Source organism: Schistocerca gregaria, chromosome 11, assembly GCF_023897955.1.
Source record: "Schistocerca gregaria isolate iqSchGreg1 chromosome 11, iqSchGreg1.2, whole genome shotgun sequence".
Lineage (NCBI taxonomy): Eukaryota > Metazoa > Arthropoda > Insecta > Orthoptera > Acrididae > Schistocerca > Schistocerca gregaria.
Genome location: NC_064930.1, coordinates 76,803,586 through 76,819,869, shown reverse-complemented (window position 1 = coordinate 76,819,869; position 16,284 = coordinate 76,803,586). Strand labels below are relative to the sequence as shown.

The 16,284-nt window shown below is 45.8% G+C and overlaps 1 non-coding gene across 1 annotated transcript; it reads left to right on the top strand.

The window, feature by feature from the left end:
• Window positions 1-6,633: 6,633 nt before the first annotated feature.
• Trnas-cga (transfer RNA serine (anticodon CGA)) lies at window positions 6,634-6,708 on the top strand. The gene has a single exon. It is a non-coding gene; the product is annotated as a tRNA-Ser (tRNA).
• Window positions 6,709-16,284: the final 9,576 nt, after the last annotated feature.

The window sequence follows — 16,284 nt, the reverse complement described above, 5'->3', positions numbered from 1 at the left end:
AGCGCTAACATCGCTGCAGCGTTCTGTCGTCTGTAGAGTGTTTATAAACATTGGCGGTACAAATCTAGGGCCTCGCTGCAGATTTGATCAAAGAAGTCGCCTCTTTTCTGTTCACTGCTATGTGACATGTTACCACATGGAGCGCTAACATCGCTGCAGCGTTCTGTCGTCTCTAGTGTGTTTATAAACATTGGCGGTACAAATCTAGGGCCTCGCTGCAGATTTGATCAAAGAAGTCGCCTCTTTTCTGTTCACTGCTATGTGACATGTTACCACATGGAGCGCTAACATCGCTGCAGCGTTCTGTCGTCTCTAGTGTGTTTATAAACATTGGCGGTACAAATCTAGGGCCTCGCTGCAGATTTGATCAAAGAAGTCGCCTCTTTTCTGTTCACTGCTATGTGACATGTTACCACATGGAGCGCTAACATCGCTGCAGCGTTCTGTCGTCTCTAGTGTGTTTATAAACATTGGCGGTACAAATCTAGGGCCTCGCTGCAGATTTGATCAAAGAAGTCGCCTCTTTTCTGTTCACTGCTATGTGACATGTTACCACGTGGAGCGCTAACATCGCTGCAGCGTTCTGTCGTCTGTAGAGTGTTTATAAACATTGGCGGTACAAATCTAGGGCCTCGCTGCAGATTTGATCAAAGAAGTCGCCTCTTTTCTGTTCACTGCTATGTGACATGTTACCACATGGAGCGCTAACATCGCTGCAGCGTTCTGTCGTCTGTAGAGTGTTTATAAACATTGGCGGTACAAATCTAGGGCCTCGCTGCAGATTTGATCAAAGAAGTCGCCTCTTTTCTGTTCACTGCTATGTGACATGTTACCACATGGAGCGCTAACATCGCTGCAGCGTTCTGTCGTCTGTAGAGTGTTTATAAACATTGGCGGTACAAATCTAGGGCCTCGCTGCAGATTTGATCAAAGAAGTCGCCTCTTTTCTGTTCACTGCTATGTGACATGTTACCACATGGAGCGCTAACATCGCTGCAGCGTTCTGTCGTCTGTAGAGTGTTTATAAACATTGGCGGTACAAATCTAGGGCCTCGCTGCAGATTTGATCAAAGAAGTCGCCTCTTTTCTGTTCACTGCTATGTGACATGTTACCACGTGGAGCGCTAACATCGCTGCAGCGTTCTGTCGTCTGTAGAGTGTTTATAAACATTGGCGGTACAAATCTAGGGCCTCGCTGCAGATTTGATCAAAGAAGTCGCCTCTTTTCTGTTCACTGCTATGTGACATGTTACCACGTGGAGCGCTAACATCGCTGCAGCGTTCTGTCGTCTCTAGTGTGTTTATAAACATTGGCGGTACAAATCTAGGGCCTCGCTGCAGATTTGATCAAAGAAGTCGCCTCTTTTCTGTTCACTGCTATGTGACATGTTACCACGTGGAGCGCTAACATCGCTGCAGCGTTCTGTCGTCTGTAGAGTGTTTATAAACATTGGCGGTACAAATCTAGGGCCTCGCTGCAGATTTGATCAAAGAAGTCGCCTCTTTTCTGTTCACTGCTATGTGACATGTTACCACATGGAGCGCTAACATCGCTGCAGCGTTCTGTCGTCTCTAGTGTGTTTATAAACATTGGCGGTACAAATCTAGGGCCTCGCTGCAGATTTGATCAAAGAAGTCGCCTCTTTTCTGTTCACTGCTATGTGACATGTTACCACATGGAGCGCTAACATCGCTGCAGCGTTCTGTCGTCTCTAGTGTGTTTATAAACATTGGCGGTACAAATCTAGGGCCTCGCTGCAGATTTGATCAAAGAAGTCGCCTCTTTTCTGTTCACTGCTATGTGACATGTTACCACATGGAGCGCTAACATCGCTGCAGCGTTCTGTCGTCTCTAGTGTGTTTATAAACATTGGCGGTACAAATCTAGGGCCTCGCTGCAGATTTGATCAAAGAAGTCGCCTCTTTTCTGTTCACTGCTATGTGACATGTTACCACGTGGAGCGCTAACATCGCTGCAGCGTTCTGTCGTCTGTAGAGTGTTTATAAACATTGGCGGTACAAATCTAGGGCCTCGCTGCAGATTTGATCAAAGAAGTCGCCTCTTTTCTGTTCACTGCTATGTGACATGTTACCACGTGGAGCGCTAACATCGCTGCAGCGTTCTGTCGTCTGTAGTGTGTTTATAAACATTGGCGGTACAAATCTAGGGCCTCGCTGCAGATTTGATCAAAGAAGTCGCCTCTTTTCTGTTCACTGCTATGTGACATGTTACCACATGGAGCGCTAACATCGCTGCAGCGTTCTGTCGTCTCTAGTGTGTTTATAAACATTGGCGGTACAAATCTAGGGCCTCGCTGCAGATTTGATCAAAGAAGTCGCCTCTTTTCTGTTCACTGCTATGTGACATGTTACCACATGGAGCGCTAACATCGCTGCAGCGTTCTGTCGTCTCTAGTGTGTTTATAAACATTGGCGGTACAAATCTAGGGCCTCGCTGCAGATTTGATCAAAGAAGTCGCCTCTTTTCTGTTCACTGCTATGTGACATGTTACCACGTGGAGCGCTAACATCGCTGCAGCGTTCTGTCGTCTGTAGAGTGTTTATAAACATTGGCGGTACAAATCTAGGGCCTCGCTGCAGATTTGATCAAAGAAGTCGCCTCTTTTCTGTTCACTGCTATGTGACATGTTACCACATGGAGCGCTAACATCGCTGCAGCGTTCTGTCGTCTGTAGTGTGTTTATAAACATTGGCGGTACAAATCTAGGGCCTCGCTGCAGATTTGATCAAAGAAGTCGCCTCTTTTCTGTTCACTGCTATGTGACATGTTACCACATGGAGCGCTAACATCGCTGCAGCGTTCTGTCGTCTCTAGTGTGTTTATAAACATTGGCGGTACAAATCTAGGGCCTCGCTGCAGATTTGATCAAAGAAGTCGCCTCTTTTCTGTTCACTGCTATGTGACATGTTACCACATGGAGCGCTAACATCGCTGCAGCGTTCTGTCGTCTGTAGTGTGTTTATAAACATTGGCGGTACAAATCTAGGGCCTCGCTGCAGATTTGATCAAAGAAGTCGCCTCTTTTCTGTTCACTGCTATGTGACATGTTACCACGTGGAGCGCTAACATCGCTGCAGCGTTCTGTCGTCTGTAGAGTGTTTATAAACATTGGCGGTACAAATCTAGGGCCTCGCTGCAGATTTGATCAAAGAAGTCGCCTCTTTTCTGTTCACTGCTATGTGACATGTTACCACATGGAGCGCTAACATCGCTGCAGCGTTCTGTCGTCTGTAGTGTGTTTATAAACATTGCTGGTAAATGCAATTGGTGTGTGCCGACAACTACAAAAGTAATAGAGATGTATGAAGCTGATGAGGCGCTTTACAACGTGAGGCACCCTGAATACAAAAATACATTATGAAGATTGGTGACCTGACCTGACCTAACCTAATATAATATAACCTAACCTAACCTAACCTCTCCTGTAGCAAGGAATCGGAGTGTTACAGTGAGCCTGTCTTTTACAGATGTAGCAGCTCTTAAGTGAATATTGTGCTTTGCGATATCAGGATACGCTTCACTGAGCACATACAGAAATGTATGCTCATCCATTCTTAAGTAATTCATGTAAGACTTGACGTCATGCACTGTAAGCTCACGTAACAAGTTTTGTTGAATGCTTTTATCGTGTCGTCGTAAAACCCACGGCTTTACGCAGATTAGATTAGTTTTTCGTTCCATAGATCCGTGCTGAGGAGATCCTCGTGGATGTGGAACATGTCAGTTTTTTTTAACCTGAAACAACAATGCTAATACTATGAATAAATACAATACATCATTTGTTTCTATTAAAAATTTCGTCAATGGAGTAGGTGGAGTTGGCCGCTAGTAAGTCTTTCAGGCTCCTTTTAAGCTGATCTTTATTTGTAACTAAATTTTTCATCTTTGCTGGCAAATTATTGAAGATGAGTGTTCCTGAGTAGTGAACCCCTTTTTGAACTAAAGTAAGTGCTTTTAAGTCTCTGTGCAGATCATTTTTGTTCCTGGTATTGTATGTATGAACTGAGCTGTTTGTTGGAAAAAGAGATATATTATTTAGGACAAATTTCATTAAGGAGTAAATATACAGAGAGGCAGTAGTTAGTATACCCGGTTCGTTGAAGAGGTTTCTGCAAGACTTCGGGAATTTACTCCTCAAATAATACGTATTACACGCTTTTCGACTCTGAAAACTTTTGTTTGACTTGAAGAGTTACCCCAAAATATTATACCATATGACATTATGGAATGAAAGTAGGAATAGTATGCAAGCTTTTTCACTTTTATGTCGCCTATGTCTGCTAACACTCGAATTGCAAATACAGATTTGTTAAGGCGTTTCTGCAGCTCTGTGGTGTGCTCCTCCCAACTGAATTTATTATCCAGTTGTAATCCCAAGAATTTAAGACCGTCAACCTCGTGTGTATGGTTCCTTTTTTTCCCCCACTTCTCTTCCGCATGTGTACACAGTGGAATTGTGGTACGTGCAACTGCTGCGGTTAATAACAAGTTGATGTCAGCCATCTTGAACTTTGACGAAAAATTTGATGACAGTGTAATACCCCATCCAGCGCTAACTCAAAGATCTTTGTCAAATATATTTGACGGAATATTTGATCACATCTTTGATCAAATCTTTGACAAAGAAATTTGATAGTGTAATACCGGCCTAAGCAGCGTCCCTTAGGGTTAAAGCAGCTACGACTTTCCTACGGTTACTCGTACTTCAGGCACTGTGGCTACGCACGGCTCAGTTTAGAAACAATAAGCCCTGCACATCAGCTTTCGTGTCCCGCAGGCAATTGCCAGCAAGTAATAACCTGTAGCTGTGAGCCAGCAGTACGCAGTACTCTCTGCACCGGCTAGAACTGCAAATCACTAAAACCACACAAGTACAAAATGAAAGTTAAATGAATAATTTAATGACAACGGTTCTATTCTAACCTCTCTAATCGATGGAGACGTCTGAGAATTATGTTGAATAATATTTATTCCAGACACGACATCCCAAATACACGGTAAGTGGTCCTACGATATTCACCTAAAATACTGACACAGCATCTACATCTACATCTACATGATTACTCTGCAATTCACATTTTAGTGCTTGGCAGAGGGTTTATCGAACCACAGTCATACTATCTCCCGAACGGCGCGGGGGAAAAACGAACACCTAAACCTCTCTGTTCCAGCTCTGATTTCTCTTATTTTATTTTGATGATCATTCCTACCTGTTTAGTCCCCCTTAAACATCCCAACAACCATCATCATTCCTACCTATGTAGGTTGGGCTCAACAAAATATTTTCGCATTCGGAATAGAAAGTTGGTGACTGAAATTTCGTAAAAAGATCGCCCCGCGACGAAAAACGTCTTTGCTGTAATGACTTCCATCCTAACTCGCGTATCATATCTGCCACACTCTCTCCCCTATTACGTGATAATACAAAACGAGCTGCCCTTTTTTTGCACCCTTTCGATGTCCTCCGTCTATCCCACCTGGTAAGGATCCCACACCGCGCAGCAATATTCTAACAGAGGACGAACGAGTGTAGTGTAAGCTGTCTCTTTAGTGGACTTGTTACATCTTCTAAGTGTCCTGCCAATGAAACGCAGCCTTTGGCTCGCCTTCCCCACAATATTATCTGTGTGGTCTTTCCAACTGAAGTTGTTCGTAATTTTTACACCCACGTACTTACTTGCATCGACAGCCTTGAGAATTGTACTATTTATAGAGTAATCGAATTCCAACAGATTTCTTTTGGAACTCGTGTGGATCATTTCACACTTTTCGTTATTTAGCGTCAACTGCCACCTGACACACCATACAGCAATCTTTTCTAAATCGCTTTGCAACTGATACTGGTCTTCGGATGACCTTACTAGACGGTAAATTACAGCAGCATCAGCGAACAGCCTAAGAGAACTGCTCAGATTGTCACCCAGGTCATTTATATAGATCAGGAACAGCAGAGGTCCCAGGACGCTTCCCTGGGGAACACCTGATATCACTTCAGTTTTACTCGATGATTTGCCGTCTATTACTACGAACTGCGACCTTCCTGACAGGAAATCAAGAATCCAGTGGCACAACTGAGACGATACCCCGTAGGCCCGCAGCTTGATTAGAAGTCGCTTGTGAGGAACGGTGTCAAAAGCTTTCTGGAAATCTAGAAATACGGAATCAACTTGAGATCCCCTGTCGAAGCGGCCATTACTAAGTGCGAATAAAGAGCTAGCTGCGTTGCAGAAGAACAATGTTTTCTGAAACCATGCTGATTAGGTATCAATAGATCGTTTCCCTTCGACGTGATTCATAAATGTTTGAATACAGTATATGCTCCAGAACCCTACTGCAAACCGACGTAGCGATGAAATGGCGATTTTACCGTACGCCCATTTCACGAGTACGAGGTGCGACAATCAAATAACGACACTGATTTTCCTTGGAAGATGTGGCAACCCTGCAGGCTTGCTTAGGCACAATATCTTTGACCTCGGACTATAAGCTGCTTCTAGTCCACATCGATGTAACTGCTCAGTCGTGAGTTGTGCTCTAATAAGTTAACACGTGAAACTTCCTGGCAGATTAAAACTGGCAGAAGTAAAGCTGTGAGTATCGGGCGTGAGTCGTGCTTCGGTGGCTCAGTTGGTAGAGCACTTGCCCGCGAAAGGCAAAGGTCCCGAGTTCGAGTCTCGGTCGGGCACACAGTTTTAATCTTCCAGGAAGTTTCATATCAGCGCACACTCCGCTGCAGAGTGAAAATCTCATTCTGGAAGTTAACACGTATTTGTGTGTCTCGCCACGGAAATGGTACCGCATAACATTGTGCAATGCTATGCTATTCCTTTTTGCGTTAAATTGCGTGAAAACGCGGCGACAACTTACGGTAAGCTTCAGAAGGCTTTTGCAGAGGAGGTTATGTCAAGAACTCAAGGTTTTCGTTGGCATTAAATGTTCAGTGAAGGCAGAACGAATGTTCAAGATGAAGACCGCAATGGACGACCATCAACCTCACGGACAGATGTCAACTTCGCCAGGGTGAGTGAACTTGTACAATCTGATCGAAGATTATCCGTGAAATGATTGCAGAAGAACTCAACATCAACCGAGAAACGGTTCGTCTAATAATAACTGAAGATCTTAGAATGAGAAAGATTTGTGCAAAAGTGGTCCCCAAAAATTTCACACCACAGCAGTGAGAAACACGGAAAAATGTGGCAGCCGATCTGTAAGGGCAAACAGAAATCAACCCAGAATTGTTGAGCCGTGTTGTGACTGATGATGAAAGTTGGTTTTTTCAGTACGATCGTCAGGCAAAACGCCGAAGTTCGTAGTGGTGCTCAAAGGAAACACCCACACCAAAAAAAGCTGGCATGTCGAAGTCAAAAGTGAAATGCATGCTTGTGTGCTTCTTTCATTCCGAGGGCAAGGGAATTGTTCATAAAGAGTGGGTGCCTCCTGGACAAACAGTTAACCAATATTACTACAAAGAAATTTTGGAAAATCTTCGTAAAGTAGTTCTTAGTGTCCGAGCCAGCGTTACTGATAATTGGATTCTGCATCGCGATAATGCGCCATCCCATACTGCTCTGTCAGTACAGCAGTTGTTAACCTCAAACCAAATTTCAGTACTAACACAGCCATCTTATTCACCAGATACCGCTCCGTGCGACTTTTTTCTATTTCCAAGAGTCGAAACGGCGGTCAAGGGACACTATTTCCAAACAACACAAGATGTCACAAAAAACTGTGACACGAGGGTCTTGGAGGATATTACAGAAGATGAGTTCCAGAAATGTTACCATCAACTGCAGAAGCGCTGGAAGAAGTCTGTGCAATCACAAGGGAACTAGTCTGAAGGAGACGACACTAAACTTTACTAAAACGGTAGGCAACGTTTTTCCACATCAGTCTCGTTACTTTATTGTCGCACCTCGTACATGGTAAATATTACAATGCGGTGAAATACACTCCTGGAAATGGAAAAAAGAACACATTGACACCGGTGTGTCAGACCCACCGTACTTGCTCCGGACACTGCGAGAGGGCTGTACAAGCAATGATCACACGCACGGCACAGCGGACACACCAGGAACCGCGGTGTTGGCCGTCGAATGGCGCTAGCTGCGCAGCGTTTGTGCACCGCCGCCGTCAGTGTCAGCCAGTTTGCCGTGGCATACGGAGCTCCATCGCAGTCTTTAACACTGGTAGCATGCCGCGACAGCGTGGACGTGAACCGTATGTGCAGTTGACGGACTTTGAGCGAGGGCGTATAGTGGGCATGCGGGAGGTCGGATGGACGTACCGCCGAATTGCTCAACACGTGGGGCGTGACGTCTCCACAGTACATCGATGTTGTCGCCAGTGGTCGGCGGAAGGTGCACGTGCCCGTCGACCTGGGACCGGACCGCAGCGACGCCAAGACCGTAGGATCCTACGCAGTGCCGTAGGGGACCGCACCGCCACTTCCCAGCAAATTAGGGACACTGTTGCTCCTGGGGTATCGGCGAGGACCATTCGCAACCGTCTCCATGAAGCTGGGCTACGGTCCCGCACACCGTTAGGCCGTCTTCCGCTCACGCCCCAACATCGTGCAGCCCGCCTCCAGTGGTGTTGCGACAGGCGTGAATGGAGGGACGAATGGAGACGTGTCTTCTTCAGCGATGAGAGTCGCTTCTGCCTCGGTGCCAATGATGGTCGTATGCGTGTTTGGCGCCGTGCAGGTGAGCGCCACAATCAGGACTGCATACGACCGAGGCACACAGGGCCAACACCCGGCATCATGGTGTGGGGAGCGATCTCCTACACTGGCCGTACACCTCTGGTGATCGTCGAGGGGACACTGAATAGTGCACGGTACATCCAAACCGTCATCGAACCCATCGTTCTACCATTCCTAGACCGGCAAGGGAACTTGCTGTTCCAACAGGACAATGCACGTCCGCATGTATCCCGTGCCACCCAACGTGCTCTAGAAGGTGTCAGTCAACTACCCTGGCCAGCAAGATCTCCGGATCTGTCCCCCATTGAGCATGTTTGGGACTGGATGAAGCGTCGTCTCACGCGGTCTGCACGTCCAGCACGAACGCTGGTCCAACTGAGGCGCCAGGTGGAAATGGCATGGCAAGCCGTTCCACAGGACTACATCCAGCATCTCTACGATCGTCTCCATGGGAGAATAGCAGCCTGCATTGCTGCGAAAGGTGGATATACACTGTACTAGTGCCGACATTGTGCATGCTCTGTTGCCTGTGTCTGTGTGCCTGTGGTTCTGTCAGTGTGATCATGTGCTGTATCTGACCCCAGGAATGTGTCAATAAAGTTTCCCCTTCCTGGGACAATGAATCCACGGTGTTCTTATTTCAATTTCCAGGAGTGTATGAAGTCTCCGACATCGCCGCGGCGGGAAAAAAATCCTGCAAAAACGGGACTAACGATAACTGAAAAGAATCGTGCCACGTGACACGAGTGCAGCCCTTCCGCAAACTGCTGCACATTTTAATACTGAGCAATCAACAAGTGTCAGCGTACGACCCATTCCACGAAACATCGACGATATGGGCTTTCGGTGGCCTCGTACCGTTGATGACTGCCCGACACAGAGCTTCACGCCTCGCCTGGGCCCGTCAATTCTGACATTGGACTGTTTATCACTGGAAGCATGTTGGCTCGCCTGACGTGTCTCAAATTGTGTCGAGCGGATGGACGCGTACGGGTATGGAGAGAAACTCATAAATCTATGGACCCTGCGTGACAGCAGGAGACTGTTCAAGCCGGTGGCGGCTCTGTAATGGTGTGGGACGTGTGCAGCTGGAGTGATATGGGAGCCCTGACACGCCTAGATACGACTCTGACAGGTGACATGCATGTAAGCAACCTGTCTGGTCACACGCATCCATTCGTGTCCTTTGTGCATTCCGACGGACTTGGGCAGTTCCAGCAGGACAATGCGACACCTCTCACGTCTAGAAATGCTACAGAGTCGCTCCAGAAACAATCTGAGCTTAAACACTTCCGGTGGTCACCAAACTCCCAGTCATGAACGTTATTGAGCATATCTGGGATGCTTTGCAACGTCCTATTTAGAAGAGATCTCGACACCGTCGTACTCTTACGGATTATTGGCGTCAGTTCGCTCCAGCACTACTTCAGACATTAGTGAAGGCCGTGCCACGTCTTTTTGTGGCAGTGCTGCGTGCTCGCGGCGCCCTACACGGTATTAGGGAAGTTCAAAATGGCTGTGAGCACTATGGGACTTAACATCTAAGGTCATTATTCCCCTAGAACTTAGAACTACTTCAACCTAACTAACCCAAGAACGAAACGATATTGGCAGAAGTAAAGCTGTGAGTACCGGCAGTGAGCCGTGCTTCGGTAGCTCAGACGGTAGAGCGCTTGCCCGCGAAAGGCAAAGGTCCCGAGTTCGAGTCTCGGTCGGGCACACGGTTTTAATCTGCCAGGAAGTTTCATATCAGCGCACACTCCGCTGCAGAGTGAAAATCTCATTCTGGTAACCTAAGGACATCACACACATCCATGCCCGAGGCAGGAATCGAACCTGCGACCGTAGCAGTCTCGCGGTCCCGGACTGAAGCGTCTAGAACCGCACTGCCACACCGGCCGGCATGTTAGGCAGGTGTATCAGTTTCTTTGACTCTTCAGTTTAAATTGAGTAGAGAGGGTAATATTTATGTTGGAGTGTCACATAATCATCTACCAGAGATGAACACTCGATATTTCCTCCATGAATAAAACTTTTACTATAGAATTGTAATACGTAATATTAATGTTGTTGTTCTTGTCTTCAGTCCTGAGACTGGTTTGATGCAGCTCTCCATGCTACTCTATCCTGTGCAAGCCTCTTCATCTCCCAGTACCTACTGCAACCCACATCCTTCTGAATCTGCTTAGTGTATTCATCTCTTGGTCTCCCTTTACGATTTTTACCCTCCACGCTGCCCTCCAATGCTAAATTTGTGATCCCTTGATGCCCCAAAACATGTCCTACCAACCGATCCCTTCTTCTAGTCAAGTTGTGCCACAAACTTCTCTTCTCTCCAATCCTATTGAATACCTCCTCATTAGTTATGTGATCTACCCATCTAATCTTCAGCATTCTTCTGTAGCACCACATTTCAAAAGCTTCTATTCTCTTCTTGTCCAAACTAGTTATCGTCCGTGCTTCACTATAACAAGAACGAAATCGGATCATTAACATTAAATTCAACAACGGAGATAATAAAAATCAGAAATGAAGCAATGATAAGTTCGCTTTTCTCATGCAAGGAGCAACTTCTTCGGTTCCAACACACAGCACAATAGCTTACACACTTGTTGCCGTAATAGAGGCAGGATTCGAACCTGCGACCGTAGCAGTCTCGCGGTTCCGGACTGAAGCGTCTAGAACCACACTGCCACACCGGCCGGCATATTAGGCAGGTGTATCAGTTTCTTTGGCTCTTCAGTTTCTATTGAGTAGAGAGGGTAATATTTATGTTGGAGTGTCACATAATCATCTACCAGAGATGAGGACTCGATATTTCCTCCATGAATAAAACTTTTACTATAGAATTGTAATACGTAATATTAATGTTGTTGTTGTTGTCTTCAGTCCTGAGACTGGTTTGATGCAGCTCTCCATGCTACTCTATCCTGTGCAAGCTGCTTCATCTCCCAGTACCTACTGCAACCCACATCCTTCTGAATCTGCTTAGTGTATTCATCTCTCGGTCTCCCTCTACGATTTTTACCCTCCACGCTGTCCTCCAATGCTAAATTTGTGATCCCTTGATGCCTCAAAACATGTCCTACCAACCGATCCCTTCTTCTAGTCAAGTAGTGCCACACACTTCTCTTCTCTCCAATCCTATTGAATACCTCCTCATTAGTTATGTGATCTACCCATCTAATCTTCAGCATTCTTCTGTAGCACCACATTTCAAAAGCTTCTATTCTCTTCTTGTCCAAACTAGTTATCGTCCGTGTTTCACTATAACAAGAACGAAATCGGATCATTAACATTAAATTCAACAACGGAGATAATAAAAATCAGAAATGAAGCAATGATAAGTTCGCTTTTCTCATGCAAGGAGCAACCTCTTCGGTTCCAACACACAGCACAATAGCTTACACACTTGTTGCCGTAATAGAGGCAGGATTCGAACCTGCGACCGTAGCAGTCTCGCGGCCCCGGACTGAAGCGTCTAGAACCACACTGCCACACCGGCCGGCATATTAGGCAGGTGTATCAGTTTCTTTGGCTCTTCAGTTTCAATTGAGTAGAGAGGGTAATATTTATGTTGGAGTGTCACATAATCATCTACCAGAGATGAACACTCGATATTTCCTCCATGAATAAAACTTTTACTATAGAATTGTAATACGTAATATTAATGTTGTTGTTGTTGTCTTCAGTCCTGAGACTGGTTTGATGCAGCTCTCCATGCTACTCTATCCTGTGCAAGCTGCTTCATCTCCCAGTACCTACTGCAACCCACATCCTTCTGAATCTGCTTAGTGTATTCATCTCTCGGTCTCCCTCTACGATTTTTACCCTCCACGCTGTCCTCCAATGCTAAATTTGTGATCCCTTGATGCCTCAAAACATGTCCTACCAACCGATCCCTCCTTCTAGTCAAGTTGTGCCACAAACTTCTCTTCTCTCCAATCCTATTCAATACCTCCTCATTAGTTATGTGATCTACCCATCTAATCTTCAGCATTCTTCTGTAGCACCACATTTCAAAAGCTTCTATTCTCTTCTTGTCCAAACTAGTTATCGTCCGTGTTTCACTATAACAAGAACAAAATCCGATCATTAACATTAAATACAACAACGGAGATAATAAAAATCAGAAATGAAGCAATGATAAGTTCGCTTTTCTCATGCAAGGAGCAACCTCTCCGGTTCCAACACACAGCACAATAGCTTACACACTTGTTGCCCGTAATAGAATGTGGTACAGGGCCAGTCAAATGATAACAAGACAGACAGTGTAAGTAGGGTTCCCCGGGATAGCTTGCCTCTTTCATCATGTCTGACACTCTCCCACGGTTGAGACAAACCTGTCACCACCCGTGCTGCCCTTCTCTGGATTTGTTGAATAATCCCTGTTAGTCCTGTTCGGTATGAGCCACACAGTCGAGAAGTATTCTAGAATGTGACAGATTAAGTGATTTGTAAGCAGTCTCCTTTGTAGGCTGATTGCACTTCCTCAGTATTCTACCAGTAAATCGAAGTCTGCCACTTGCTGCACCCACGTCCGAGCTTATGTGATCCTTCCATTCATAATCCCTACAAAGTGTCACCTCCACGTGTTTATAGCAGTAGACCGACTGCGTGAGTTCGTGTGTGAATTCCTAAGGGCCCAAGCTGCTGAGGCCATCAGTCCCTAGGCTTATACACTACTTAAACTAACTTCAACTAATTTAAGCTAAGAACAACAAAGACATGCCCGAGGGAGGACTCGAACCTCCGGCGGGAGCAGCCGCGCAGTCCGTGGCATGGCGCCTCAAACCGCGCGGCCACTTTTCGCCACTCGACATGTCACTCATTAGTGTTTTAGTCATATCACACTGCGCTTCTCCGTTTTGTGGAGTGTACAGTTTTACAATTCTAAGCAATTAAGGTAAGGAGTCAGCCGTTGCAACTCTCCAAAATCTTATCAGGATGTGGCTAGGTGTTTGTGCCTGTTGTCTCGAACAATACTTCACTGCGAAAAGTCTGACGTTAGTAGCACTTCATCGAGGCCTGAATTTATTTCTTGTGTTTACCTCTTACATTTATAAAATGCCATTCTATGCTAAAATGTAGACTGGCAGCATACCGTGTTTTATCCTTTCAACTCTCCACATGCCCTCATATTTATTCCTAGAGTAGAATATAAACTCTCAGTTCTTCAGTTTCTATGGGCGTGAGTCGTGCTTCGGTAGCTCAGATGGTAGAGCACTTGCCCGCGAAAGGCAAAGGTCCCGAGTTCGAGTCTCGGTCGGGCACACAGTTTTAATCTGCCAGGAAGTTTCATATCAGCGCACACTCCGCTGCAGAGTGAAAATCTCATTCTGGAAACATCCCCCGGGCTGTGGCTAGGTTATGTCTCCGCAATATCCTTTCTTTCAGGAGTGCTAGTTCTGCAAGGTTCGCAGGAGAGCTTCTGTAAAGTTTGGAAGGTAGGAGACGAGGAACTGGCAGAAGTAAAGCTGTGAGTACGGGGCGTGAGTCGTGCTTCGGTAGCTCAGATGGTAGAGCACTTGCCACTAAAGGCAAAGGTCCCGAGTTCGAGTCTCAGTCGGGCACACAGTTTTAATCTGCCAGGAAGTTTCAACCTTGTTAATTTTTTACACATTTTGAAACAATGGTGAAATTTATTGTCCTTTATTCCGGTGTAAGCTGCGCAAGAAACTGTCTCATTTCTTTTTCTTTCTTTTTTTTTTTTCAAGAAATTTGTATTAAATCCTACTAGCTTTTTGCAGTGCTCTGTAGATGTAAACCTGTTGGAAACGCTACATAATAATATTGGAGAGTACGAATTAAAGAGATCTGTGAAAGTTACCCCTTAGCAAAATTTTATCGTACTTGGAGCTGTGGAGTGTAATTTTGAAATGATATTGTGCCAAAAATTGCTTCCTTATTTGCATCATTTATCTGTGTGGAATATGGTAAAACAATTGCTGTAAATGCAACTGTGTATACCGCAGGGCTGCACATGGTCACGTTTTTGAACGCAAAGGCAACTGCGCCGTTTGAAATCCACCGCCTATTGACGGAAGTGTATGGTGAGTCGTCCACTGGTGTCAAAAATGTTCGTAAGTGGTGTAAAGAGGTTGCAGCTGGTCGGACCGAAATTCATGACGAACAAAGGAGCGGGAGACCGTCAATTTCTGAAGAGACAGTGTCGAAGGCTGAACAAAGCACGGGTGACGAAACCTGGGTACACCACTTTACACGTGAGACCAAGCAACAATCACGCCAGTGGCGGCATCCTTCTTTGCCAAAGCCGCCGAAATTCAGACAAACACAGTCTGCCGGTAAAGTCGTGACAACCGTTTTTTGGGATCGGAAAGGAGTATTGTTGGTCGACTTTATCCCCACTGGGACCACAGTTAACGCTAACAGGAACTGTAAGACTCTAAAAACTCAAACGGGCAATTCAGAACCGGAGAAGAGCAATGTTGAGCAACGGCGTACACATTCTCCACGACAACGCTCGCCCACACATCGCTCGGCAAAGCGTTGCTCTCCTGCAACAGGTTCAGCGGAACACAATCACCCACCCACCCTATAGCCCTGACTTGGCGCCCAGTGGCTATCGCCTGTTCCCTAGGTTAAAAGAACATTTGGCCGGAAAGCGATTCAGCTCCGACGACGGGGTGAAAGAAGAGGTCCATAACTTCCTAGACAGCATGGCGGCGAGCTGGTATGACGTGGGCATACAAAAACTGCCACAGCGTCTACAAAAACGCATCGACAGAAATAGTGATTATGCCGAAAAATAGCTAAGTGTCCAAGCTGTAAACTGATGTAAACCATAGAAATGGAAATAAACAGGTGTATGTACTTATAAAAAAAAATAGGAAGCCTTACGTTTGGGAATACTCTCGTACTTGCTTTGGCCGGTGATAGTATTAGTTATTCTGTACAAAACACTTCATATCGACATATGCCGTATTGCGAATGGTTTCCGAGATACATGGACGTATGTCCTATTGCGAATGGTTTCCGAGATAGAACACATTTAATATCACTTTGGTACGTTTTTCTTGAATAATTCGAAAACCGCACCGTTCAGCGAATACGTCTCGCAGTACGAAATGAAACTACATTAAATTTCGTACAAAAAGGTCTTATAAATTTTTTCTCTAGAACTAAAGATTTATGCGAAGCGAGCGCGAGAATGTTGAAAAACTCGATCGAGGCGCATGCGCTGCAGCTTACGTAGTTTTTGTACACCAATTTGAGGTTTACATCTACATCCACATTTATACCCAACGGTGTGTGGCGGAGGGCACTTTACGTGCCACTGTGATTACCTCCCTTTCCTGTTCCAGTCTCGTATGGTTCGCGGGAAGAACGACTGTCTGAAAGCCTCCGTGCGCGCTCTAATCTCTCTAATTTTACATTCGTGATCTCCTCCGGAGGTATAAGTAGGGGGAAGCAATATATTAGATACCTCATCCAGAAACGCACCCTCTCGAAACCTGGACAGAGAGCTACACCGCGATGCAGAGCGCCTCTCTTGGAGAGTCTGCCACTTGAGTTTGCTAAACATCTCCGTAACGCT